Below are 26,768 nucleotides of genomic sequence, written 5' to 3'. Positions count from 1 at the left end.
TTCCACATAATCAACGAAGGCTGAAATTAGGGAACTCTTGATTTTAAAAATGGTTGCTCATAGGCCCAATCTTACCAGTGGATTTTACATTCTCTTTTTATGCCAGACTTGGAGTTTATTCTCTGACATAGGAAAATCCACACTTCTTTACACTAGAAGATTTTGCACCCAGAGACTTTGAAAATGTCCTTCCACCCAGTGAAAGAGAGCACCTGTTATCAATTAAATGTGAAAAGGTGAACTCTTCCGGAATAACACTAATTCTAATGTTCCAGCCTCTATGAGAAATGCTACCAAACACATAATGTCAACTGAATGAATTACATACCTTTAACAGCTTGTAAAATAACATATAAAATACAATGCATAATAAAGTTTACAGTCATTTAGTCATTCAGTACATGGTACAGTGAAATGGTATGGTAAACTAATCACAGGATTTGGAATTAAGAGACCAAGGTTCAAGCATCATCTTCAAATGACTTGGATCAAAGCACTGAACTTGTTTGAGACTTATTTTCCTTAGTTGCAAAAAAACTGGAAGGATGATAATAATAATGTATCATCAGTTTGGTGAGAGAGAACTCCTTATCTGTAAAATAAAAAATATTATGCAGATATTTCACTTACATGTCATATTGTATAAATAACATAATTTTCTTTATTAAAGAGCTGTGAATTCTTTGCATATGGGGTAAATGCTGAGATAAATAGCTCTATATCCATTATGATCATTTCTATTATTTCTGGCACTTATATTTAGTAAGAAAAAATCTCTGTTTGCTTGATTCAGTAAATAAGTATATCTCAAAAAAATTTTGATGAAGGTTGAAAAATATTATGAAATTTCAATGGGACACCCAGAAAATTCTAGTGATGGGACTAAACCTGAGAAACCCATGGAAAAGCAATTAATGAAGAGAAGTAGAAAATCTGGGTGAAAAGATGAAAATCAAGGCATTTGTGAGATTTGGCAGAAAGAGGGAGTCACAATTCCCCAGAGCAGAGCTCAGAGAAGCCTCTGGATCCTCAGCAGGGATCTGGTTCTGATTCCTCCTCTCACACACACATCACTGGCCAGCTTCTCAGCAGGTTCTTGGAAGCTGATTTGCCTCCCTCTCTCTCTGTCATTTTCAATTTCCATTTCTCTATTTCCTCCTGCCTCTTACTGTCTTTCCTCTCTTCTTCTTTCATCGTCTGTGAATGTGTATAGATGCAAAGAATGAGTGCATCTCTGTGTATTGTATAGGGACACACACACACACACACACACACAAACTGTATTGAAAATGAAAACTTTAAAATTTAACCAAACCTTTAAATTATAACTGGCATGATATTGCAACAAAATACTGTTTTCTATATTAACTGGTGTTCTTTTGTTTCAGTTTGTTTTGTTTTAAATATCTGGATACTTCTTCCATCCAAACAGTTGCTAAGGGATTCTAGACTCTGTGTTGGGGAAGGGAAAATACAGCTAACAAGTCAGATCCCTGCAGAGGTGTTGGCAGAGCTAGAAGATCTGGAGAAATATGTAAGTCATCAGAGTTGGGTATTTCCCCCAGTGCAGAGTTGATAAAGAGTTGGAGAAACAAACAAGAGTAAAGGGGAAAGTACAAAGCATAGGTTTCTTCAGAGTCTGGTGATGCCATCAAGAGGACAAAACAATACTCTCCCGATGAGTCTCATGTTCTGAGAGCAGAGGAGGCCTGTGTGCCCCATTTCTGTGTAGGGTTAAGTACAGTAGCAATGTGGGTAGACTGGCCGTTCAGTCGGCATTGGCAGGAGCACGAAAATGAAAATAGCTTAGTATATTAGTTCCCTACTGCCGCCTTAACAAATGACCACAAACAGTGACTTAAAACAAATGTATTCTCTTCAAGTTCGAGGTCAGAAGTCCAAAATGGGCCTTAACAGGCTAAAATCACGGCGTCTGTAGGGCTGCCTTCCTTTCCGAAGGCTCCTGACACTTGTCCAGCCCCGAGGTGCTGCCCTCATTCCTTTACTTGCACAACCCCTCCCCACCTGACGCCTTTTCCTCCCTTTTCAAAGCCAGCAATGGCCAGAACTCAGTGATTCTCACACCAAATCCCTCTGACACTGATTTTTCTGCCTCCTTCTACCACATTTAAGCTCCCTTATGATTACATTGCATCCATCTGAATAGCCCAGGATAATTTCCCATTTCAAGTTCAACTGATGGGCCACCTTATTGCATCTGCAACCTTACTTTCCTTTTGCCACAAAGCATAACATTTCCACAGGTTCTGGGGCTTCAGACAGGGGACATCTTCAAGAAGCCTTTGTTCTGCCTACCACAGCTGAACTCTGTGTGATGACGGACACAGCTTCACAAGGTATCGCAGGCAAAAGCAAAGGGTTCCTCACGTGCCTGGAAATAGCATGGGTATGGCATGGGGAAAGGGGTTAAACTCAGGAGAATGTAGCGGGAGATTTATATATCAGCCCAGCAACTAGGAATGAAAAACCAGCTACCATGGAGGCTGATGTACGCGTCAGTAGCTGCTAGCACGGAGAGATGGTGGCCAAGGACCAGACGGCCTCTTTTCTCCTGCCCCAGTGACTTTAGGATACACGGTGCCCCAATACCCCTCTGAATTTAGATGCAATCTCAGGGAGATAAAGAAATGCGAAACCACAAATCAACTGAGTTTGCCTGGAATTGACTAAAACTAATTTTTCACTATTAATTGCAGACTGGGGGTCTACCTAGTAAAAAATGAACATTTGCAGAGGGATGAAACACATATTTCACATTTGAGTATATTGCCTAATATGTAATGTACATTGAACTCTAAACACTTTTTTTTTTAATTAAAAGGAGCACTTTGCTTTCTTTTTAAACTCACTGTGTGTGTGGGACCTCTCTTGTGCTTATACTTCTCACATTCAGACTTTAGAGACAGAGGAGAGGGCAGCGGACCCCAGGCCAGAACCCTGTGTCCCACAGAGTCATCATCACTTTCCCTTTTTCATTTCAAAATTGGTTGCCTTACTAAGGAAGTGACTTTTTCCTCCTATATATATATATATTGCTGTTTCCAGTGCACTTGGCTTATCTTAGAATGGTAAAGTTGAGACCCTCCTCCTCAGAAAAATACGACTTTTCAAAACTATTGCCTTTCCTGGCACTCAGGTGAAAGAAATTTAAAGGATCCTATTTTGCCATTCACGTGGAATTGTGCCTTAAGAAATGTCAAGGGAGAAGATAATAATGGCTGTCAAAGGTTTCTGCTAGGAACTTTACATATTCCCTCTAATTTCCACCACACTTCTTAGAAATAGGTATTATTATCCCCAATATACCTATGAGAAAAATTGAGATCCATAAAGGCACCTCACTTTCCCAATGTGCCTTAACCTAGGTCTCCCAGAGCAGAGCCTGACACAAAGGCATGTGCGCCGGTAGTTTATTTGGGAAGTGAGCCAGGGTGCAGGACTGAAGGACGCAGAGAAGGAAACAGGAAAGAAGGAGGAGCCAGGACCAGCATGCATATAAAGGTGGCCATCCCTGAAAGTGACAGAGCTTGACCCTGCCGTACCCTTCTGAGGAGGTTTGTGAAGTGGGTCACAGCACTGTGCACCTAGGTTAGGAAAGGGAGAATTTATTTGCTTTACCCTGACTGGTCAAGGTAGCCCTTGCAGGTGCTAACTCATTTGCCCTCCCAGTTTTGCATGTACAGGCCATATGTTTCCATAGGTGCCCCACATCTAAGCCCTGGGGCACGAAGCTGGCATTATGGGTGGAAGGTAGCAAGGCACCATCCATCCTGTTTCACTCATGCAAAGCTACAGCCTGTGCCGAGAGCAGAAGTGGCCAGGGCAACAGTGGTACAAGAGATATGGTTGGGAGGATGTGAATGATACAGGCTAATACTGAAGGTCATCTGGCTATTTGATACTTGAAATCAGGCTGGCATGACTGCAGAGCCTGGGTGCCTTCTATAATTCAGATGAGTTCCCAAGAAGATATTTGCCTTTGTGGAACTTAAGCATGAGTTTATTACCCTTGGCAATTAAGTGAGGATCTGGTATTGATTTTACATTATATCAGAAGTGGAGCATTATACACTCACTCCTTGAGTATCTGAGGGCATGAATTCTTCACCCATTAATCTCCAAAATGGATCTGAGGATAAATATATTAAATATGGGACTTTAGAACAACTCTATCAAGGAGAAAAATAATGTGTGCTATGCCTGCCATGTTAAATGCCTTAGTAATCACATTAAGAAATGCAAAAAGAAACAAATGAAATTATTTTCCATTATCTGTTTTATTTAACTCACTGTTTTCCAGGTATTATCCTTTCAACATGTAACAACAAATATGATTATTGAGATAGTTTGTATTCTTTTTTTTTTCATACTAAGTGTTCATAATCTGGTGTGCATTTCACTGTTACAAGCACTTGCCAATTGAGACTTATGATACTTCAGTGTTCAGGAGCCACACGGCTAATGATACCATTTTGGATAGTGCAGCTACAGGATATTTCCCACTTATGAACTGAAGGAGTTAATCTGTGAAAAGCATTACCATTGCACTTTTCCTTTGGATGAGATAGATTAGAGAGGATTTCTATACACACTCCTGACATTATGACTTTGGTCTATATTATTTCTCTCTGAAATAAACAAAATGTCAAATTGACAAGGTTCATGGTCAGACGTGATTAGAACAGTAATTCAAAGACAAAACCAAGTCATACATGAATCTAATATTTCAGGGTTTATTTCCCCCACTGACTTGTCTTTAAACTGCAAGACAGATAATTTTTAACTTAGAAAAAAAGGAAGAAAAGGAAGTCATGCACAGTCAAGCTTACATTGTATGGTGAACAATATAGTAGTTCCCCATATCCAAGGGGATACATTCTCAGACCTCCATTAGATGCCCGAAACTGCAGATCATGAACCCTATACATTCTATGTTTTTTCTTATATATGCACACCTATGATAAAGTTTAATTTATAGATTAGGTACAGTAAGAGATTAACAACAAAAACTAATGATGAAATAGAGCAATTACAATATACTGTAATAACTATTATGGACATGTGGCCTTTCTCTCTCTCTCTCAAAAATATCCTTCCTACTGTAGTCATCCTTTTACTTCTTGTGATGATGTGAGATGATACAATGCCCAGTGATGAGATGAAGTGAGGTGAATGACCTAGGCACTATGACCGAGTATTAGGCAACTAGTGACCTGCCTACCTATGTCAGAGGAGGACCATCTGCTTTCAGACCATGGGCAACTGAAATCAAGGGAACTGAATCTATAGACAAAGGGGAACTTTTGTGTAAGACACCTGTTCTAAAAGTGAGTACAAAGAAGGTTTCTTATTCTTTCTGAATTATGATATGTAAATTTGTTTGCCTTTTTTCCCATAAAAGCTATGTGTTTTTATGTTAAGGGTTTATATTTCACATAAAGCACCTATATGTTTATATGAAGTCCAATAAGACATTTCACAGATACAGATATCATAATATAATGGTTAAAACCACAGAATCCGGGTTCATATCCCAGCTTTAACACTTACTGTAACTTTGAACCAGTTACTTCACCTCTTTGAGCGAAATGGAGAAAACAATACCTACTTACAGGGTTGTAGTAAGAATTAAATATAATAGGCTATGTCAGAAAGAGCACCTTGTACATGGTCAACACTCAGTAAATGGCAAATTTTCTTATTAGTTCACAGAAATCTAACAATAAAGCAGAGTACGTAATGTTCACCTTGCCTTCAGTATTTCTGTTGATCAGTTAAGAAATACATGTAACCAATGTATTACTGTGGGTGCCATGAAACCCTATGGTGTTCAGAAATTTACTGATACAGGGGGACATTTTCTATTCAATGCTGGGCAAATTGTTCATAAAAATCCACAGGCGCAAAGCAAAGCAACCTGGCTGGGAAGGGCTTTTTTTTTGTCCTGTTCTTTTGTCTCTTAATCCCCGCATTGTGGCCTGATTCCCATAACAGCTGAAATTAGCACTTTAATTTCCACATTATCTCCTTTGTATTACAGATGAATAATGTGCTAGAATAAAAAGGGGGATCTTAGGGGGAATTACCAAAGATGAAAAAAGTATTATGCTTCTTCCTGAACAGCTTTTATATCCTGCACTGAATTATCACTGGCGAAGGAGAATGTCTCCAGCCATTCAGTCTACAACCAAATCAGAAACTATACCTCTGGGAGACAGGAACCTCCTGAGATAAACCTCCTGCATTACTTGCTGCACATCCTCTTTCCACTACCCACTTCAAGCCAAGTGATTTAAGTACACTTGTCTTTGAACAAAATGCTATAGATTGCATAGTTCTAACAATAATAATAGTTAAAGTTTATTCAAATGCTGCCAATGGGCCAGGTATTGTGCTCAGCATTTCCTGTGCATTAGCTCATTTATTCAACCCTCTGAAGTATCTGACAGATGCAGAAACTTAAATACAGAAATGTAGTAATTTGCCCCAAATCACACAACTTGTGAGTGCTGGAACCAGGATTCCAAGAACATTTTGACACCAGTGCCTACGCCCAGTAACACTGCACAAGACACACAGGAAACTCAACACATGTACAATCTACCACAAGTTCTGCTGGCTCTGCTTCCAAATGCATTCCTGATTCGTTCACTTCTGTTCATCTTCACCAACACCACTGTAGTCTAAGACCTCATTATCGTTTGTCTAGAGAACTGCAGCAGCTTCCAACTTGTCTCTCTGCTTCCTTTCTTATTCTCCCACACTCTATGTTCCCAAAGCAGCTAAGTGAACATCTTAGAACATAAATCAGGCGTGGTTCAATTTTGCTCAATGTGTGAAGACTTCTGCTGTTTCCTCCGTCCCTCTTAGAATAAATCTAAAGTCCCTACCATGCTCTTTAAAACTGTATATAGTCTGGGATCTGTCAGCCTCCTCACCTCATCTCCTCCTACGCTCCTCATTCATCACGTTGTCCTTTTTATTCCTCTAGAATGTCAAGCTCATTCTTTCTTCAGGGCCTTTGCACCTGTGTTTCCCTCTGTCTGGCACACTCATGCCTCACATCTTCCCAGAGCTGAATATGTTTTGTCATCCAAGCCATCAACTCTAAAGTCACCTCCTGAGAAAGACCTTTCCTCTCCATCCAGGCAGAAGCTATCCCCTCCCTTCTCCACTTCCCCACTTGTTCTCTAGATGACCCTGTTTTACTTTCTTTATAACACATCTGTATACAAAATCATTTGTCCATTTATTTGTTAACTTGTTTGTTTTCTATCTCCCCTCTGTCACTTGCATAATATAAAGTTCCATAAAGGAGAGATCTTGTCTGTCATATTCACTGCTTTATCTGCCAAGCCTCAAACATGACCTGGTACATAATAGGTATTTATTTAGTAAAAATTTTATTGAATAAAAATATAAATAAAGTATTTAGTTAATTATGTGACAAAAAGCAGTCACTTTAAGCACATAGTTCTCTGAAGTCTTCCTACCAATATCCATAAGGTAATAGGAAATGGGGTATAACAAAGATGGACAGAGAAGCTATGAATGATTAACTACAAGAAGAAATAGGGAACCAGACAAAATGTAGTTTATGGGGTTGACACTTTTCCCATGCCTCCCACTGAATCTCTGCCACAGTACTTTATCCTTTCTGTTCTTCTCCTCTTTACTTCTCTTGAGCAAATAGTTTAGACAGCATATATATCAGGTACGGTTCTAGGTACTTGGCTACATAAGTACATATAGGAATTCTGAGGAGGGCTCTGTGTTTTCACACAAATAACAATGATACAAATGCTCTTTTTGTGGTTTGCAACAAGTGTTTTTGAACAGGGGATATTAAGTAATCATTAAGAAAAATTAAAAGATATTTAATAGCAGGGAAATAATTATAAAAGTTTTTTGAGAAAATATGACATATCTCATGTATTAAAAATACACATTGAAAATAGCTACTAATCATTTTTAATGAAGGAAATAATAATTAATATTCCCTCTCCCTTTCCTGGTTCTAAATCAGTCACTTTAGGTTCACTTATGCTTCAAGAAATGATCCCTAAATTTAATTTGTCTCTCATTTTCATGTCTACCATGGGTTAGATATAGCCTGCTCTACATTCTTTTCTGTTTTATCCATGGGTCAAGGATAAGGATGCTCCCATCTCATTACAGAGGTCAAAACAAATGGTTTTTTTCTCAAGGGTGGTAAAAGTCAGTTCCCTCACCTTTTATTGATATAAGCAAGCCCCACGGCCATATGCGGTGTTCACAGGGAGGAACTGCACTCCTCTTGTAAGGAGAGGTCCCAGAGATTTAGAAAAACAAAGTCGTCTGCCACAGGCCTTTTTGTACTTTCCAAATTTTCTGCAATGATTGTATATAATACTTATTAAAATAAAAATACCTGATCATGCACTGTGTCTGTATACTGCAGTCTATGTTTTCATGTACATTTTATTTTATTTTATTTTTTGAGAGGGCATCTCTCATATTTATTGATTAAATGGTTGTTAACAACAATAAAATTCTGTATAGGGGACTCAATGCACAATCATTAATCCACCCCAAGCCTAATTCTCATCAGTCTCCAATCTTCTGAAGCATAACAAACAAGTTCTTACATGGTGAACAAATTCTTACATAGTGAATAAGTTCTTACATGGTGAACAAGTACAAGGGCAGTCATCACAGAAACTTTCAGTTTTGATCACGCATTGTGAACTATAAACAATCAAGTCAAATATGAATATTCATTTGATTTTTATACTTGATTTACATGTGAATCCCACATTTCTCCCATTATTATTATTATTATTATTATTATTTTATTTTGTTTTGTTTTAATAAAATGCTAAGTGGTAGGTAGACGCAAGATAAAGGTAGAAAACATAGTTTAGTGTTGTAAGAGAGCAAATGTAGATGATCAGGTGTGTGCCTGTAGACTATGTGTTAATCCAAGCTAGGCAAGGGCAATAAAACATCCACGGATGCTGAAGATTTCTCTCAGAACAGGGGGGGTAGGTTCTAAGCTTCACCACTGTTGATCCCCAATTTCTCACCTGATGGCCCCCCTGCGACTGTGCCTGTCTTAGGTTGTCCTCCCTTGAGGAATCTTACCCGTCTCTGGCTAACCAGTCATCTTCCAGTGTTTATGTACATTTTAGATATAAACATTGTCTTATCCAGTTTTCCAGTTTTTCCCACTTTTGGAATATACTTGGTGGAATTTTTTTTTAAGTTAAAAAGATAAAAATGATCAGAGGCTGACATTCAATCCCTGACTTCAAAACCCACACTTATCCCCTTATGAATGATCATGTGCTACTTCCTAAACCATGAAGAGCTCCTTCTGGATGTCAGAACCAGACTGTTGGTGCCAGAGCCCTAGGGCTTTCCTGACTGAGATGGGTGGAGCGGAAAGCCGAGCCAAGTCATGGATGAACTGGGGCCTCTGAGAGCCGGTAGTACAACCCTTGTGAAAACCTCTCAGAAAAATCCCAGCTTCAAGACATGAGAAGACTAAGGATAAACCTGAAACTCATCAGAGAAAGAGCGTAAATGTGGGTAGCAGAACCAGTGTCAGTGGAGATGGTGGTAGAAGGCATAGATGCTTTCAGCAGATGAGAGCTCTGGCCTTAAGCTCTCTTACAACACTAAACTATGTTTTCTACCTTTATCTTGCGTCTACCTACCACTTAGCATTTTATTAAAAATAAAAATAATAACAATAATAAAGGGAGAAATGTGGGATCCACATATAAATCAAGTATAAAAATCAAATGAATATTCATATTTGACCTGATTGTTTATAATTCACAATGCGTGATCAAAACCGAAAGTTTCTGTGATGACTGCCCTTGTACTGTTCACCATGTAAGAACTTGTTCGTTATGCTTCAGAAGATTGGAGACTGACGAGAATTAGGCTTGAGATGGATTAATGATTGTGCATTGAGCATTGACTCCCCTATACAGAATTTTATTGTTGTTAACAACCATTTGATCAATAAATATGAGAGATGCCCTCTCAAAAAAAAAAATGAGACAAAAGTCCTAGGAGCATAGTAAAACTCTTCAGCTTTCATAACCCCACCAGAATTGTGTTAGCTTTGCTGGGTCAATTAGCTGCCTGGTCTATCTTCCTCTGTTGTTAATAATGGGCAGTATCCTCTCCTTGAAATGAATGAAAATGAGGGATCTGTGGTTATAGTAAGCTATCATTAAAAGCACATGAATTCCTAAAAGCCTCTGAAAATAAATTAGTCTTCACATTACCATCTGCAACCGTTTCACCTCAGCTAGTGATCCCATTAGCCCTTGTGCACTCTAAATAGAAGAGGGCTTTAAGGAAAGATCTCCAAGGGAAATCAAGTGGTTGCAGAGATCAAGAAGAGAAATTCCAAAGGTGATGTCTGTACTCTCACATTGCTCCAGAGTCAGGACCCCTGGGCCACTCGAGGGACACCAACTGGGCCATCTCTCAAAGATAAAGATGGACTGCAGTACAAGTCATCAATAAAACTCCAGGATGACTAGGAAAAAGAAGAGAACTATACATTCAGATGTAAGTATCATCTACTTAAATTTTGTCTCCATGGCTCTACTTTCCAACAAACCAGAACAAGTTTGAACCCATTCTCTGGATCTCTCTGATGCTGTTGATACTGCCTCCTTTTGGAACTTACCTCTTCCTCTGGTATCATGGTTTGGATAGCGATCCCCTAAAATCTGTGTGCACCGCAGACCTTGGTGTGACCTTATTTGGAAATAGGGTAATTGCAGATGTAATTAGTTAAGATGAGGTCATACTGCAGTAGGGAAAGCCCTTAATCCAATATGACTGGTGTCTCTAAGAGAAGACACAGAGGCAGAGACATATAAGGAGAACTCCATGTGCCAACAGAGATGGAGATGGAACTGAAGTGTCTCTAAGCCAAGGAATGCCAAGGATTACCTGCAACACTGCAAGCTGTGAAACAGTCATGAGCACATTCTCTGCCTGAGTCCCTAAGAAAGAACCAACACTGCTCACACCTCGACTTCAGACCTCTGTCCTCCTGACCTGTGAGAGAATAAATAACTGTTGTTTTAAGCCACCCAGTTGTGGTATTTGTTGCAGCAGCAAGAGGAAATTTATACACCTGGCTTCTGTAATAGCACATTCTTTGGCATCACACACTCTCTAACCACCATTCTGCCTGGCCCTTAAATGATGGCATTTCCCCAGATTCTATCATAGGCATCTTCTTTTTCTCATTTTCATCTCCCCCTAGCTAGCCTCATCCCTATTCATGACTTCCATTACAACCCTCATGCACTTGACTTATACCACCTCTAAAGACCCATCTGTACTTCCTACTTGACCTCATCTCTTGGCCCACAAATCACTTCAAACACACATGTACCAATCACTCATTATCTTCTTACCAATCTCATGTTTTTTTCTAGTATTCTCTCTAATGCCAAGCTCAGAAAACTTCCTGTAAAAACCCAGATAATAAATATTTTAGGCTTTGAGAGCCAGTCTCTGTCACAACTACAGTTGACCCTTGAACAACACAGGGATTATGGACACTGACCTCCTACAAAGTTGAAAACCCATGTATAACTTCTGATTCCCCAAAAACTTGACTACTAATAGCCTACAGTTGACGGGAAGCCTTACTGATAACATAAATAGTTGATTAATACACATTTTGTATGTTACATATTTTATATGTATATTCCTACAATAAAGTAAGCTACAAAAAAAGAAAACATTTTTTCATATTATCACAAATCTCTAAAAACTTCTCCCAATATATTTATCGAAAAAAATCCACATGAGTGTACCCATGCAGTTCAAACCCATGTTGTTCATGGGTCAACAAAGCCCAAAGTCAACTCTGTGTTTATAGGACAAAAGCAGCCATACATGATATATAAACAAATAAGCATGGTCTGTTCCAGTAAAATTTTACTTTCAAAAGCAAGAAGCAGGATTTGGCCCACAGGCCATAGTTCACTGACCCTTGCTCAAGGAATGAACCTCTCCCCATCAATTGCACTACTTATTACACCAGCCAGAAACCTGCTGTTGGCATCTTCCTCCCTCTTACTACTCTCCCCTAATATTCTCGGTCCTGCAAATTTTACTTCCTAAACAACTCTAGCCCATCCCCACCTCCACCTTTCCTCCACTGTGATCTTGCCCTCTTTTGCCTGGATCATGACACTAGGCCACAGACTTGTCTACTCAGATCCACTGTCAGTTCTTGCAAAGTGTTCGTACATACTGCAATAGAGTGATCTTCTCAAAATGCAAATGAACTCATGTACCTGACATCCCATTGCTATTATGACGACAAATTCCTTAATGTACAGCCAGCCACCCTCTAATGGTTTGGCCTTTACCTGCCCCTCTAACCTCATCTCATTCTATACATCCCTTTGTTATCCATGATCCAGGACCACATTTTTATTTTTTAATTCCTCTTACTAGCCTCTGGGCACAGATCTTTGCACATAGTTTCCGCCTTCCTAGCATACCTTAATTCTCCTGTTTCCTTAGCTGATTTCTATTCTATTCATCTTTCAGATCCATGCCCAAGAACCACTCCCTTAGAGAATATTTCCTGATCTCTTCGACTGGTCTATGTGCTCCACTGTAATTTATTATAGCACTGTGTACATTTTCTAGGCATTATAGGCAGAGCTGTAGTTTTACACTCAATGGTATGATTTTCTGATTAATATCTGTCTCTGCTATTAGACTGTAAGCTTCATAAGGTTAGGGATCTTCTTTCCTTTTTGCCCTCCTAGGGGTCCCCATGACCAAGCATAGCAGATACTCACTAATGAATGGATGTATGTCAGTAAATCTTGATGTGCAAAGAGAATCAGCCTCCTGTTACCCATGCATTAACTATGGTTGCTCCATATTTCTCTATTTGATATACTGGAATTTCGCAAATGTTTTTAAGAGAATGGTTTAATATTTTAACAACCATGACCTAGGAATTTGTTTGCCTCTTCAGGGTTTTTAGGTATAAAGCCAAAATTGAGTCAGTACACACCAGCATTCCTATAGAAAGCATCTAGACTCAGAGTTTAGAAAACTCTTGCCTTTGTCCATACTGTGCGAATGAAAATTTTAAAATGTGGATTTTTTTCACTTCCTACTTTAATTTTTAAAGGCATGACAAATTTCATATTAATACATTTTTTTATGACTAAGAAAGCATCACAGAAATTTTTATTTTTTCTGGCCTAAAAGTCAAATGTCTTACTGGACACCAAATACATTAGATAGTTGCAACTGTACAATATTATTGAAAACAGAACTCGCAGAGTAATTGAAAATAAAATTATCATCCATCTATGATGTTAATTTGTCCACTGTGCTTGCTTTGAAATGTCCTTTTTTTGGTGTAATGATGAAATTGTATTTCTTCCTTATTAGATCCTAGCATTATATTAAAATGCATGTTCAGCCTGACAAAGTGGCAAATTCTACTTGAGATCACTTTTTTGCATTAAATATTATTCATATGGTGTTTAAAAAATACTTTTCATATATTTATGGAAGACTGTATAGTGTTCAAGAAAGAACTTTGAATAGAAATTGAGAAACTATTTCTGAGCTGCCTATGCCACTAGCTAGCTAGCTGGCCTTACTGTTAACTTCTCTGCATCTGTTTCTTCACCTATAATAGTGAGAATAACAGTACATTTCCTACTTACCTGGAAAGGTTGCTATGACACTTGAGGAAGATAATGTGGGTGAAAGAGTTTAAATATTTGATAAAATATGCAAATAAAGAGAGTACTATTATTTAACAAGATCCCTTAAGAAGACAAAGCATTACACTGGAGAACAGGAAAAGCAAGATGGGCACAGTCTAAAAATATGGATGAATAATAGTGAATTGATAAGGGGCTTCAAGTTATTGATGGATAATAGTTAATTAGTGGCCATTAACACAACCATTGGTGATCACTAGTACACAAAATAGGAACACATTTCCAAAATAATTGCCACAATGAAAGTCAAATCCTCCAATGCTAGAAACCATCAAGCAAATGATTTAGAATAATGTAGACTTGTCTAAAAAGAAGTGAAAAACCAAACTACAAAGGATTCATATCATTGCTGATAGAATAAAAAAGAGCATAACCTTTCTGGAATGAATCGTGGCTCTGTGTATTAGGCAACTTCAGAATGGACATAACTTTGTATGCAAGAATTATGTTTTTAGAAACTTTACCAAAACAGAGAATCAGGGGTATGTTCAAAGTTAGGTACAAAAACTCACAAAGTCAAAATCACAATGAGATACTACTTCATACCCATTAGATAGCCATTACAAAAAAACCCCAAAAAACAGAAAATAGTAAGTGTTGATAAGGTAAGGAGAAATTGGAAACCTTATGCATTTCATGGGGGTGGGGAGTAACATGGTAACCACTGTGGAAAATAGTTTGGAGGTTCCTCAAAAAATTAAAATTGGAATGACCATATGAACCAATAATTCCACTTTCAGGTATATACACAAAATAATTGAAAGCAGAAGCTTAACCTGATATTTATACACCAATGTCCATAGCAGCATTATTCACTGTAGCCAAAATAGGAGAAACACCCAAATGTCCATCAATAGATGAGTAGACAAAATGTGGTTTATACATATAATGGAATATTATTCAGCTTTGAAAAGGAATTAAATTCTGACACATGCTGTAATAGAGATGAACTTTGAAAACATTATTCTAAATGAAATAAGACAGATGCAATAGAAAAAATATTGGATTATTCCACTTATATAGGGTACCTAGAATAGTCTATTCATAAGCAGAAAGTGCAAAGTTCCCAGGGGCTGAGGGCGTGGGATAAATAGGGAATTATTGTTTAAAGTGTATAGTTTCAGCCTGGGAATCATGCAAAATTTATGGAAATGGATAGCAATAATGACTACACAACATGAATGTATGTAATGCCACAAAACTGTACACTTAAATATGGCTAAATGGCAAATTTTATGATGTATACCATTTATCATCATAAAAAAGGGGCAAAAAAAATCACAGAGCTATACCCCCTAGCATTCTTTATGATTGTGAAAGCAGAAAATAATTTACTGATCAACAATAGGGGTTGAGTTAAGGTATATCTAGTATATAAATTTAGTGGTATACTACACACCCTTTGAAAGCCACATATATGTCCAAAAAACACTTGGATGAGAATGTTTTCCATAGCTTTACTCAAGATAGCCCAAAAATGAGAGTAACACAAATGTTCATCTACAGGAGAATGGAATGGATAACCTAACCAAATTGTTGGATACAGGGATATTCTACTTAATGATAAAAAGATTGAATTACTTAATGCAGCAACTGACAGATCTCAAAAGCACTTTGTTGAGGAAAATAAGTCAAATTCAAAAGTCTACATACTGTATGATTCTCTTCATATAAGTTCAAAGACAGGCAAAATTAAATATTAAGTTATCTTAGGGTTAGTGTTGGGAATTGACTAGAAGGTAGAATAGTTTTATATCTAGATTGTTGGTTACATGGTTGTATACATTTGCAAAATGCCTCAAATTGTGCAGTGTATTTCACTGTATGTATGATTTACCTCAAGACAAAAATTATTGAGAAGGAATGTACACTTATGTGAAAGCATTCTCACAGTATGTTGCTAATGGTTTAAAAAAGGACTGTAAAAAACAATAGATGCCTCATGATGTTACATGATGTCAGAGAGAAGGAAAGAAGGGGGTAGCTAAAGGACATGAAAGTATGAGAAGCCTGGCAATTTTGGGGCAGAAGAAAGATGAGTCATCGTTTTCCCTTTGTGTTTTCCACATTGAGTATTGATTATATTTGTGAAGAGAACAAAACATATTTTTAAAGTGTAAAATGACCCAAAAATGTGTGAGTTCAAGACAGATTTTTCTTCAAATGTAAATATAATTTAAACGTATATTCAATATTGCCTTTACTCATGATTGCTTGGTGGAATAAAATTCAAAATATGATTTAGCCTGCATTTCTGCAAACTTTCATATCATAAGCAGAGAGTAAGATTATTCAAGATATGTTAATAAGTTTTTTTAAAAAACTGGGTGTCACCCCTGCTCTACAATTTTCCAACATGAAGCATAATTTGGGAAGTGCCACTTTCTGTCAGAACAAAGAGGAGAAATGCAGATGATCTTTAAGAGAAGGGTTGGTTTGATGTTTTGAGGAGACTTTTGTTTTGTTTTTAAGACCATGTTTGGATTCTTCTTTAAGTAAAATCCAGTAAAACAACAACAAAAAAACTGCCACTGTATCTTCAAAATGGATTTACAATATGACATAGATGGGAAAGGAAAAAAAAAGCTCATGAAATTGAATGTTGGTTCTTTGAAATCTATATATCTGATAATGTGGTCAAAAATCAGTTTTCCCCTTCATCCTGGTAAAATTAAATTTAAATGTCTTTTTTGGTTTTCTTTGTTTAGGTTTTTGAAAAACAGATTGAGGAGAACAAATATCTATATTGACTTTTTTCTGGAACTTGAGGTAATTTGATATGAATGGTCAGGTTATAATATGCCACAGTTTGTATTATTCCTTAGGCAGAGATGGAACAAAGCATTGAGATTTTTCCACATTAAGCATGAAAGAATTTTAATACTGCAAAAGTTGTTTGAGATAATCTAGTTTAGGGTTTTCATCTCATATGTCAGGAATAGGTTTTCATCTCATATGTCACCTCTAGTGTATGAATGGAATTGCCTGGATTGTTCAACTGGGAAAGATTCAGAAACCACAGCCGCACTGACCAGGACAGTGGGATATAATGGATCACCAAAGTGTAACTGGCCATAAGAGGGAAAAGTGGCAGGAAGCATGTCAAAAATTTGTTGTTCCAGCTTTAGTATTATCAACTGATTCTACAAAGGAGAAAGGGAGCCCCAGAGAGCTGAGTTTACTGTTTCATGATGTTGATGACGTGCCCAGCAGTGCCCATTCTCTCTGAGCATCCTTCTCCACTGTTAGTGCCTGCTCACTAGCTCAAAAAATTTGCCTTCACTTGCCCATCATTCTCATATTATTTCCTACTTTTTACATCTACCACCACTTGGGGTTCACCATTTTCACCTAATCCTGGGAAGCCATTGGAATATATCTCTTGGCACTTTATTTCCTCAGACCTCAAAGTGTCAATTATTTAAAAAGAAAAAAAATTCATTGTTATCATATAATTGCTGGATTATTTGAGATACCATAATTATAGACAGTCTTTAATTACAACCTATTTGAACCAAACCTTGACGGCAATTATCTAATTATTTCTGTCAGGGATTCATTCAGGGCAGTATGACCCACAGCATATTTGGGGGGAAGATATTTTTTAGACAGAGAAGTTTGATAAAATTGTCTAGACTGCTCTCTCTTTTAACAGAAGGTTTCCCACTTGACTGTCATCAGTTCTGCTGTCAATCCAAAAAAGATTTCACCCCTATAGATCACAACCTGAAGACTCAGTCTTACTCTCCCTTACTTTTTTGCCTTTTCTCCACATCCTAACTATTAACATTAGCTATATTTGTTTTTTAAGATGAAGGTAAACTTATTGAAAGATGAAGAAGCAAAATCACTTAAGGAAAGGATGTCAGTAAAATCTCTATATGGATGATAAAGTTTCTCAAGGGTAATGATAAAATTCACATATAAGAAGTAAAAGGTGAGCCACATACCAAAACATTCATCTAAACTTTGCTGCTTAATCACCCAACAACTTAATAACAGAAAACCACAAACAGTTTTTATTTAGCTCATATTCTGTGAGTTGGCTGAGATGACTCAGACAGTCAAAAACGCTGGGTCGAAAATCCATCAACATCATCCACCACATCAACAAAAAGGACAAAAACCACATGATCATCTCCACAGATGCTGAAAAAGCATTTGACAAAATTCAACATCCATTCATGATAAAAACTCTCAACAAAATGGGTATAGAAGGCAAGTACCTCAGCATAATAAAGGCCGTACATGACAAACCCACAGTCAATAACATACTTAACAGTGAGAAGTTGAAAGCTTTTCTTCTAAGATCAGGAACAAGACAAGGATGCCCACTCTCCCTGCTTTTATTCAACATAGTACAGGAGGGCCTAGCCACGGCAATCAGACAAAACAAAGAAATAAAAGGCATCCAGATTGGTAAGGAAGAAGTCAAACTGTCCCTGTTTGCAGATGACATGATATTGTACATAAAAAACCCTAAAGAATCCACTCCCAAACTACTAGAACTAATATCTGAATTCAGCAAAGTTGCAGGATACAAAATTAATACACAGAAATCTGTTGCATTCCTATACACTAACAATGAACTAGCAGAAAGAGAAATCAGTAAAACAATTCCATTCACAACTGCATCAAAAAGAATAAAATATCTAGGAATAAACCTAACCAAGGAAGTAAAAGACCTATACCCTGAAAACTACAAGACACTCTTAAGAGAAATTAAAGAAGACACTAATAAATGGAAATTCATCCCATGCTCTTGAGTAGGTTTAATTAATATTGTCAAATGGCCATCCTGCCTAAAGCAATCTACAGATTCAATGCAATCCTTATCAAAATACCAACAGCATTCTTCAGTGAACTGGAACAAATAGTTCTAAAATTCATATGGAACCACCAAAGACCCCAAATAGCCAAAGGAATCCTGAAAAGGAAGAATAAAGCAGGGGGGATCTTGCTTTCCAACTTCAAGCTCTACTACAAAGCCACAGTAATCAAGACAATTTGTACTGGCACAAGAACAGACCCATAGACAAGTGGAACAGAATAGAGTCTGTATATTAACCCAGGCATATATGGTCTATTAATATACGATAAAGGAGCCATGGATATACAATGGGGAAATGACAGCCTCTTCAACAGCTGGTATTGGCAAAACTGGACAGCTACATGCAAGAGAATGAAACTGGATCACTGTCTAACTCCATACCCAAAAGTAAACTCGAAATGGATCAAAGACCTGAATGTAAGTCATGAAATTATAAAACTCTTAGAAGAAAACATAGATAAAACTCTTGAATATAAACATGAGCAACTTCTTCATGAACATATCTCCATGGGTAAAGGAAACAAAAGCAAAAATGAACAAGTGGGACTATATCAAACTAAAAAGCTTCTGTACAGCAAAGGACACCATCAGCAGAACATAAAAACATCCTACAGTATTGGAGAATATATTCATAAATGACATATCTGATAGGGGGTTGACTTCCAAAATATACAAAGAGCTCATGCACTTCAACAAACAAAAAGCAAATAATCCAAATAAAAACTGGGCAGAGGGTCTGAACAGACACTTCTCCAAAGAAGAAATTCAGATGGCCAACAGGCACATGAAAAGATGCTCCACATCACTAATCATCAGAGAAATGCAAATTAAAACCACAATGAAATATAACCTCACACCCGTTAGGACGGTCAGCAGCCAAAAGACAAACAACAACAAATGTTAGTGAGGATGTGGAGAAAGGAGAACCCTCCTACACTGCTGGTGGGAATGTAAATTAGTTTAACCATTGTAGAAAGCAGTACGGAGGTTACTCAAAGAACCAAAAATAGAAATACCATTTGATCCAAGAATTCCACTCCTAGCAATTTACCCTAAGAATGCAGGAGACCAGTTTGAAAAAGCCATATGCACTTCTATGTTTATCGCAGCACTTTTTACAATAGCCAGGAAATGGAAGCAACCTAAGTGTCCATCAGTAGATGAATGGATAAAGAAGATGTGGTATATACACACAATGGAATATTATTCAGCCATAAGAAGAAAACAAATCCTACCATTTGCAACAACTTTTATGGAGCTAGAGGGTATTATGCTCAGTGAAATAAGCCAGGCAGAGAAAGACAAGTATCAAATGATTTCACACATCTGTGGAGTATAAGAACAAATAAAAAACTGAAGGAACAAAACAGCAGCAGACTCACAGAACCCAAGAAGGGACTGACAGTTACCAAAGGCAAAGGGACTGGAGAGGATGGGTGGGAAAGGAGGGATAAGGGGGAAAAAGGGGAATTATGATTAGTACACATAATGTAGGGGCTGGGGCATGAGGAAGTCAGTACAACACAGAGAAGACAAGTATTGATTCTGTAGCATCTTACTACACTGATGGACAGTGACTGTAATGGGGCATGTGGTGGGGACTTGATAATGGGAGGGAATCTAGTAACCACAATGTTGCTCATATAACTGCATATTAATGATCCCAAAAAGAAAGAAAAAGGCTGGGGCGGCTCTTCTGGTCTAGGTGGAAACCACTGACCTTTATGGTTGGCAGCTGTGCTGGGGCTGGATGATGTAGAATGGCCTCAATCACTTGCCAGGTAGTTGGATTTCAGCTGGTCTGCTTATCTATGCTTCACATGGTCTCTGTCTCCCATTGGCTGTACTCATCCTGTTCAGGTAGAAGTGTTCTGAGGGAGAAACAGAGACAGAAAGTTGTAAGTCTTCTCAAGATCCTAGATCAGAAGTAGGTCAGTGTTCTATGTGCCTTATTCAATTGGACCAAAGAGTCTCAAGGTCAGTACAGATTGAAAGGATGGGGAGATGGACTCCACCTCTTGATGACAAGAGCTACAAAGATTTCATGACCATTTATGATCTATCACAGCATGTCAGCAAGACTTTGTATGTGGATGCTGAAATGCTCATGGATAACAGACATTCCTATGGAAGGAAGTGAGATAGGTGACAGAGGCTTTAACACCTGTGGAGAGTGAACAGGAGATGAGAAGTTGCCAGTGAAGAGGAGGAAAGAATGGTATAGAGAGATGTAATAGACTCTCAAATAACAAGAGGAGTTTTGCAAGGGATTTGGGAGTAGCAATGAGAATGTCCCCCCTGCCTACCTGCCCCATAGTTCTTGGAGCATCTCACAGAGAGCAGTCTCCATTCAAGACAGCGACAAAGGAAGTAACATCCTCAAGGAAGAGCAGGGTTTACATTCATCCTCAGTCCTCTTTAAATAAAGATGTTGTTCAAGGGACTGGGAGAAGGAAAGGAAGGCTATTGATGGACAGAGGACTTCAGGTATTAGAACATGAAAGAGAAAAATTTTCAGTGGTATGTAAAGACGACAGGGGTAAGAAGCAAGTTCTTAGTAGAATCTAACCAAGGGGTCATTTCTATACTGACACTGCCATTGACCTCATGTTTGGAGAGCCTCTGACTCTGCCCACACTAGGCTCCTGACATCACTGAGGGTCAGGGGGTAGGGTTGCCAGATTTAGCAAAGAAAGTACTGAAAAATTTGAATCTCACATAAACATGGAATAATTGTGTAGTATAAGTATGTCCCACAAAATGCTTGGAACATATTCTTACTAAAACATTATTCATCATTTGTCTGACATTCAGATTTAACTGAGCTCCTGTATTTTATCTGGTAACCATGGGGAGTCAGAAGGAAATGGAGCAGATGTGAGCAGGACCTATCCAGCTAACATTCCTAGAGGTTAATTAGGATAGAACCCGATCTAGAACCAAGTATTATGACTTCTGGTTGGTTGGCCCTCCCCACTTCCATTCCAAGGAGGTTTGCTTTTTCTTCTCTCTCCCTACACCCCTGCTTCACCTGCCTCTCAGCAGTCCCTCCTTCCTTAGTCCCATTTTTTCTTCAGACCTCCTCTTCCCCACCATTCTCTGACCTTGCCAGTCAATTTCACCCTCATTCTAAAATTAACATTTCTACCCACCACCCATAGTTCCAGAGTTTTGTCTGCAGAAGAAGGGCAAAATTGGCCTCTACTGTAAATAGGAAGAGCAGATACTTCTTCAATCACCTTGATGCTGCTGCTGAAAGAACATGGCCCTAATTTTGCAAATCAGGGATGAAGGAGACACCCATTAAGAAACATCAAATAAAATATTTAAATGTATTTAGATTTCATATCCTCAGGTTGAGGAAAAGCATAATAAAACTAATTATGGAAACCCTTGGGGTTTGTAGGAAGCCTACTTCTTTTAGTAAGGACTGAATAAATACCAAAATGAAGTACTTAAAATTGGTTTACAATACACCTCAGTGCAGAGCCAATAAATTAATAAAATCTGATAAGTTTTCAAATCCCTTGAGGGGGTACTATGCAGCTTGCAACACAGCAAATTCATAGGAACAGCACAGAATAGTGTAAGTTAATTTTTTCATTCCCTATGTGGAAAGGTCCAGCTTATTTTTCACTGCCAACCCCATTTAAAAATATATATATAATTCTTAGTACATATTACTTAATAGTGATTTTCATGTCATTCTTTTTTTTTCCATTGCTTTTGGGAAATTCCAATTTAGAAATATAGAGAACTGCAGATGGCTTTTATCTTATTTACTCAAATATTTTCGGTGCACTTAATAATCAGTGGGGTACATTTATTCTGGTGTTGGGCAGGGAATTGCATACCCAGCTCCAATTACTTTTCATAAATTATTGTTCCCATATGCACCATCCTGAAAACGTACCCCAGTGGGCTTTGTTTGGGTTGTATATGCCTTGCAGTTGATGATGGCAGGAATCTCACCAGAAATCTGAAAAAGGCCAATTAAAAGGCAAATCCTCTCTTCCCATTCCAATAAGGCTGACCAAAGCAACTTAACATAAGGAGATACATGTGAATTATCTTCCATGTTTTGCATAAACATTGTCTATTTTAAAATACATTTTAATACTGAACATAATAATATCCCCTGGAGAGTTCTGTTTGCAAATCTTTTAAAGACACATCCTGCAGGCAGCCTACCTTTATAATTCTAACAACTTCAGATATTTTGCATTAAGGTAGTTCTGATGGTTGGTGCTTAAATGGTAGCAGAATTAAGTAATAGCATAAAGAAGCTCCCATCTTTATTTGGAGCACAAATTAAACATTTCAATAAAAGTAACAACCATCAGATCAGGGGCTGCTACCCAGAAGGATATTTAAGTTAACCCCCTTCTCTGATTAAATAATGATACTAGTTACTGATGATTTCCAGGATCTCAGTTTGGGAGTAGTCCCATCTCACTGGGGGCCATATGGTTGTCCTACACAGGTCTGTGGAATGATACAGTCTCCTATTTATTGGTTTTCTGGTTGTATCAGGTGGATAGGGAACAATCCCTGCCCTCAAGTAGCTTCTAATCAAGTGAGGGAGCTTGAAGGATGCATCTGGGACCAACAGGACAATGAAGCTGTGAGTACAGAGGACTGAGAAAACTAGGTACATGTGGGCCAGTGTTTTTTTTTTTTCTCTCTTTCCTTTTTATCTCTTTCAGAAGCACCAATTTTAATGATTAGGGGAAACTATTTCCATTTTTATTTCTTTTATTGTACTTACAAAAACTGTTTCTTTTCTTCTCAGATAAAGATTTCTTTCAGAAGAAGTGTCTTCATTAAAACAGCTAGCGATTCAGTACAAAATAAATACAACAATACAAAATAATGAAATAATCTAACCACACAATAAGATTGGTCTAATAAAAATAAATAACCTTGCTCAAAAATGGAAGAGTTGTCACTCAGATGGGGGAAAAGCAAAATAGTTCTGTAATAGCAGCAAACCTTAGTTTTAATGATCTAAAATATGCTGCCAGATTCGTGAGCAGTTTGCTTCTATCTACATATCTATTTTATCTTTATTAGGGAACTTGACAAAGCCTTTGATGTCCCAAAAACACAATATGGGATGAATTAAACATCATTTCACAGTTATGTGTGCAGATTTAGACTTGAGATTTTTTTTAATCCGGCCAACCAGTGTCCAAAGCAGTTTTCATTATTATTAACATCTTCTTCCACCAATTTCTTTCCCAGCCTGATACCTCATCCTGATTAATGGACTAGTAGCAGAGACTACCTTTTTTAAATGATGTTTTGATTAGAGCATCTGTTTGTTTCTACAAAACAAATAAAGTCAGGCATATTAAGGAATATGGTGTTTTACAAACAAAGAAAACAACCAAGATTAGAAGAAAGTTAACTGTTCCCCTGGGAGAAACCCTAGTGGTTAAACTGTTTCATCAGCAACAATACAGAAATTGTTTTAATGGTGTTTTGAACATCTTACTCTTGAAAAAAAATTATACCCCTGCTCACAAAACACAAAGGTTGAAATCAAGGCTATCCATTTGGAAGGTTGACATTTATTGAATGCAATATTTCATAAAGTCTGTTAAGCCAATCGTGTGAGGATACAGAAACTTTATGATGTGTCTTCATACTGGATCAAATATTTTTCATGCTAAACTGACTAATACCATTGAGAACAATTCATATTATTCAGGACATGGAAAGAGGTTTACTTTTTAGGGCTAGGTTTTGGGGCAAAAATCCACATCGGAAAGCTTATTTAATAACAAATGAAAAAAAATCAAAGAAAACAAAACTGAAGTCTTCTATTTATATAGAAGCAAAAGTGCACCCATGGACTTTATCTTTGCTTTCCCTTCCCAATTAAAAATACATTTCTTTCTTTCTGTTTTCATTTTCCAGGCCTCTGTTTCAAAATGTAACTCTCTTAACTATTTTTTAGCAGGTATGGAAAAGCGTTTCCCTCACTTAATAAAATCTGCTGTAGTTTTCTCTCTGTCCTTTGAGAACTTTAACTGTTAAACGCATACTACCATCCCTTCCTTGGAGAAAGTTCAAGATTGGTCACAGCAGCAAACCCCAAAATGCACATGGTAAGGTCTAAACAGACAGGGCAGGGTCCTCCTCCCCAGAACATCCATGTTAGAGGTTTTAAATTTTTTTCTCCCTGGGTATAAACTGCTGATTGGTGTCCTTCCATGAAATGCTTTGGTTTGTTTTGATAAAGGCTGTGCGTTACAGCCCGTGTTGGGAGCAGAAGTTCTTCGGTAAAACTTGTCATTATTTATGTACAAGAAAGGAAAACCTTGTCTATTCAATTAATTAGAATGTGACCCGAAAAGGAATATTTTTGATCACTGAAAACAGAAGTCTCCGGCAAAGGGGAAAAAAGCAGAAAGGTTCAAAATACAGAGCTGCATTGTTTGCAGAAAGCCTGCTGCTTCCTTTATGCCTAGCTGAACCATGCCAGGAGCCCTCTTGAATTTCTACAAGAATACAGTTTCAGATCATCTGCATTCAGGGCCAGAGTCATGGCCCTGGAACCGATAATTGCCTCTGACAGGATTTAATTACCTTCTCTAGGACCTTTTCTCTGTTTGATTGGAGACCACCCCCTACCTCCGATCAAATCAGACAGTAATAACACGCTGAAGCGCAGCAGCCAATCACGAGTCAAGTCTGAACAGTGACCTTGCTGAGTCGAAGCTGATTGGTGGTGTCAGTCTTGTCAACGATGTCAGGGAACCGTCTGACGAGAAAGAGCGAGGGGGGAGACTGGTGCGAGCAGGGGAGATAAGAGAACAGCATTAATGCTAATGGAGGCTGTCAGCATCCAAGACTCCAGGCTGCCTTACAAGCAGTCTTGCACAAAAACAAAAATATTAGAGAACTCATACAAGTCTAAAATATTCAGAAGGGGAACATTTACACTTCCTCAGTTCGAGGAATCTATTCAAGGTATAATTCACATGCAGTTCAGATCCAGTGACAGATACATGCACATAATGTGACAGAATAATTTTCATGAAAAAAAAAAAGCTCCACAAAACTTAGCCAGATGCATTGGTTGGGGGAGGAGGAGGGATAAACTACTGCTACATGACTTTTGGGTGGGGGAGTATATGTTTTAACTAGAAAACTGAGAATGTTCATATTCAAGATGCACCACAAAACTGAGCTTTAAATATTAACCTGACTTAGCAGTCACTACATTATTTATGACCACTTTAGTGTGGGATATGAGCCCACCTATAATCTTAACAAAGAATAATACATTCATTAAATGGCCAATCTTTATGTACATATAATTTTAAGATAATTTATAGTAATGGCTTAATTCTGGTGATCTGCAAAAAATAGTTTAACCAAGCTATAAAATTTGGTTGACCTCTATTCTGCTGTAAAAAGGTACTTTTCTGCTGAAAAACAATGCCACAGCATCAGTGAGTTATAATATGCAGAAAGTCTGTTGTAAGATAGTAATAAACTGAGATCTGGAAAGGAAATAGAATGAATTTTTTGGGCTATACTGTTTTGGAGTTTGATTTATTCATTAATTTATCTATAACCTTTCGCACAGCATTTTTCTTTCTGACTCACCTATCTTTTTGTAAATGTAACAACTAATATAAAAAATATATATATATATTTACAGAGATGCATTAGCATATCTCTTAATTTAGAGACAAAAGTCTGTTATATTTAGTAGAAATAGAATATTTTTCTTTTGTGTTTCATGGAATTTTCATAAATCTTTCAATCTTTTAAGAAAACTGTGGTCTAATTAACTCCTCTCACAAAGAAAAGGACACTTAAAGCCTGGACTTTATCGAAAGGAATATTTCTTTTAAAAATATTATCTGCTGATTCAGGTTTAAAGCAAACTTCTGCTGTGTGTCTACAAATATACATTTCTTCAAGTGGTTTCTGGCTTCATCAAGGAATTTTACCTAAATAGCCATTGCACAACTTGATTCAGTATTTTTTTACTCTGATTCTGTTCTTTACATACCTGTTCCCCAACAAAATATGCTTTTAAATAAAGAATGGAATCTCATTCTTTGTATCTATCATTCTTTCCCTTTATAGTCACTGAAGTTAAAAGATAG

The 26,768-nt window shown here is 37.6% G+C and overlaps 1 long non-coding RNA gene across 1 annotated transcript; it reads right to left on the bottom strand.

Moving 5' to 3' along the window:
- On the bottom strand, positions 1-25,353 carry LOC140844270 (uncharacterized). Its single transcript, XR_012122419.1, has 3 exons — positions 25,234-25,353; positions 20,360-20,510; positions 1-592 (listed from the first exon to the last, which is right to left on the bottom strand). It is a non-coding gene; the product is annotated as an uncharacterized lncRNA (long non-coding RNA).
- Positions 25,354-26,768: the final 1,415 nt, after the last annotated feature.

Source organism: Manis javanica, chromosome 11, assembly GCF_040802235.1.
Source record: "Manis javanica isolate MJ-LG chromosome 11, MJ_LKY, whole genome shotgun sequence".
Lineage (NCBI taxonomy): Eukaryota > Metazoa > Chordata > Mammalia > Pholidota > Manidae > Manis > Manis javanica.
Note: the sequence above shows the minus strand (reverse complement) of the source record. Positions and strands in the feature narration are given on the sequence as shown.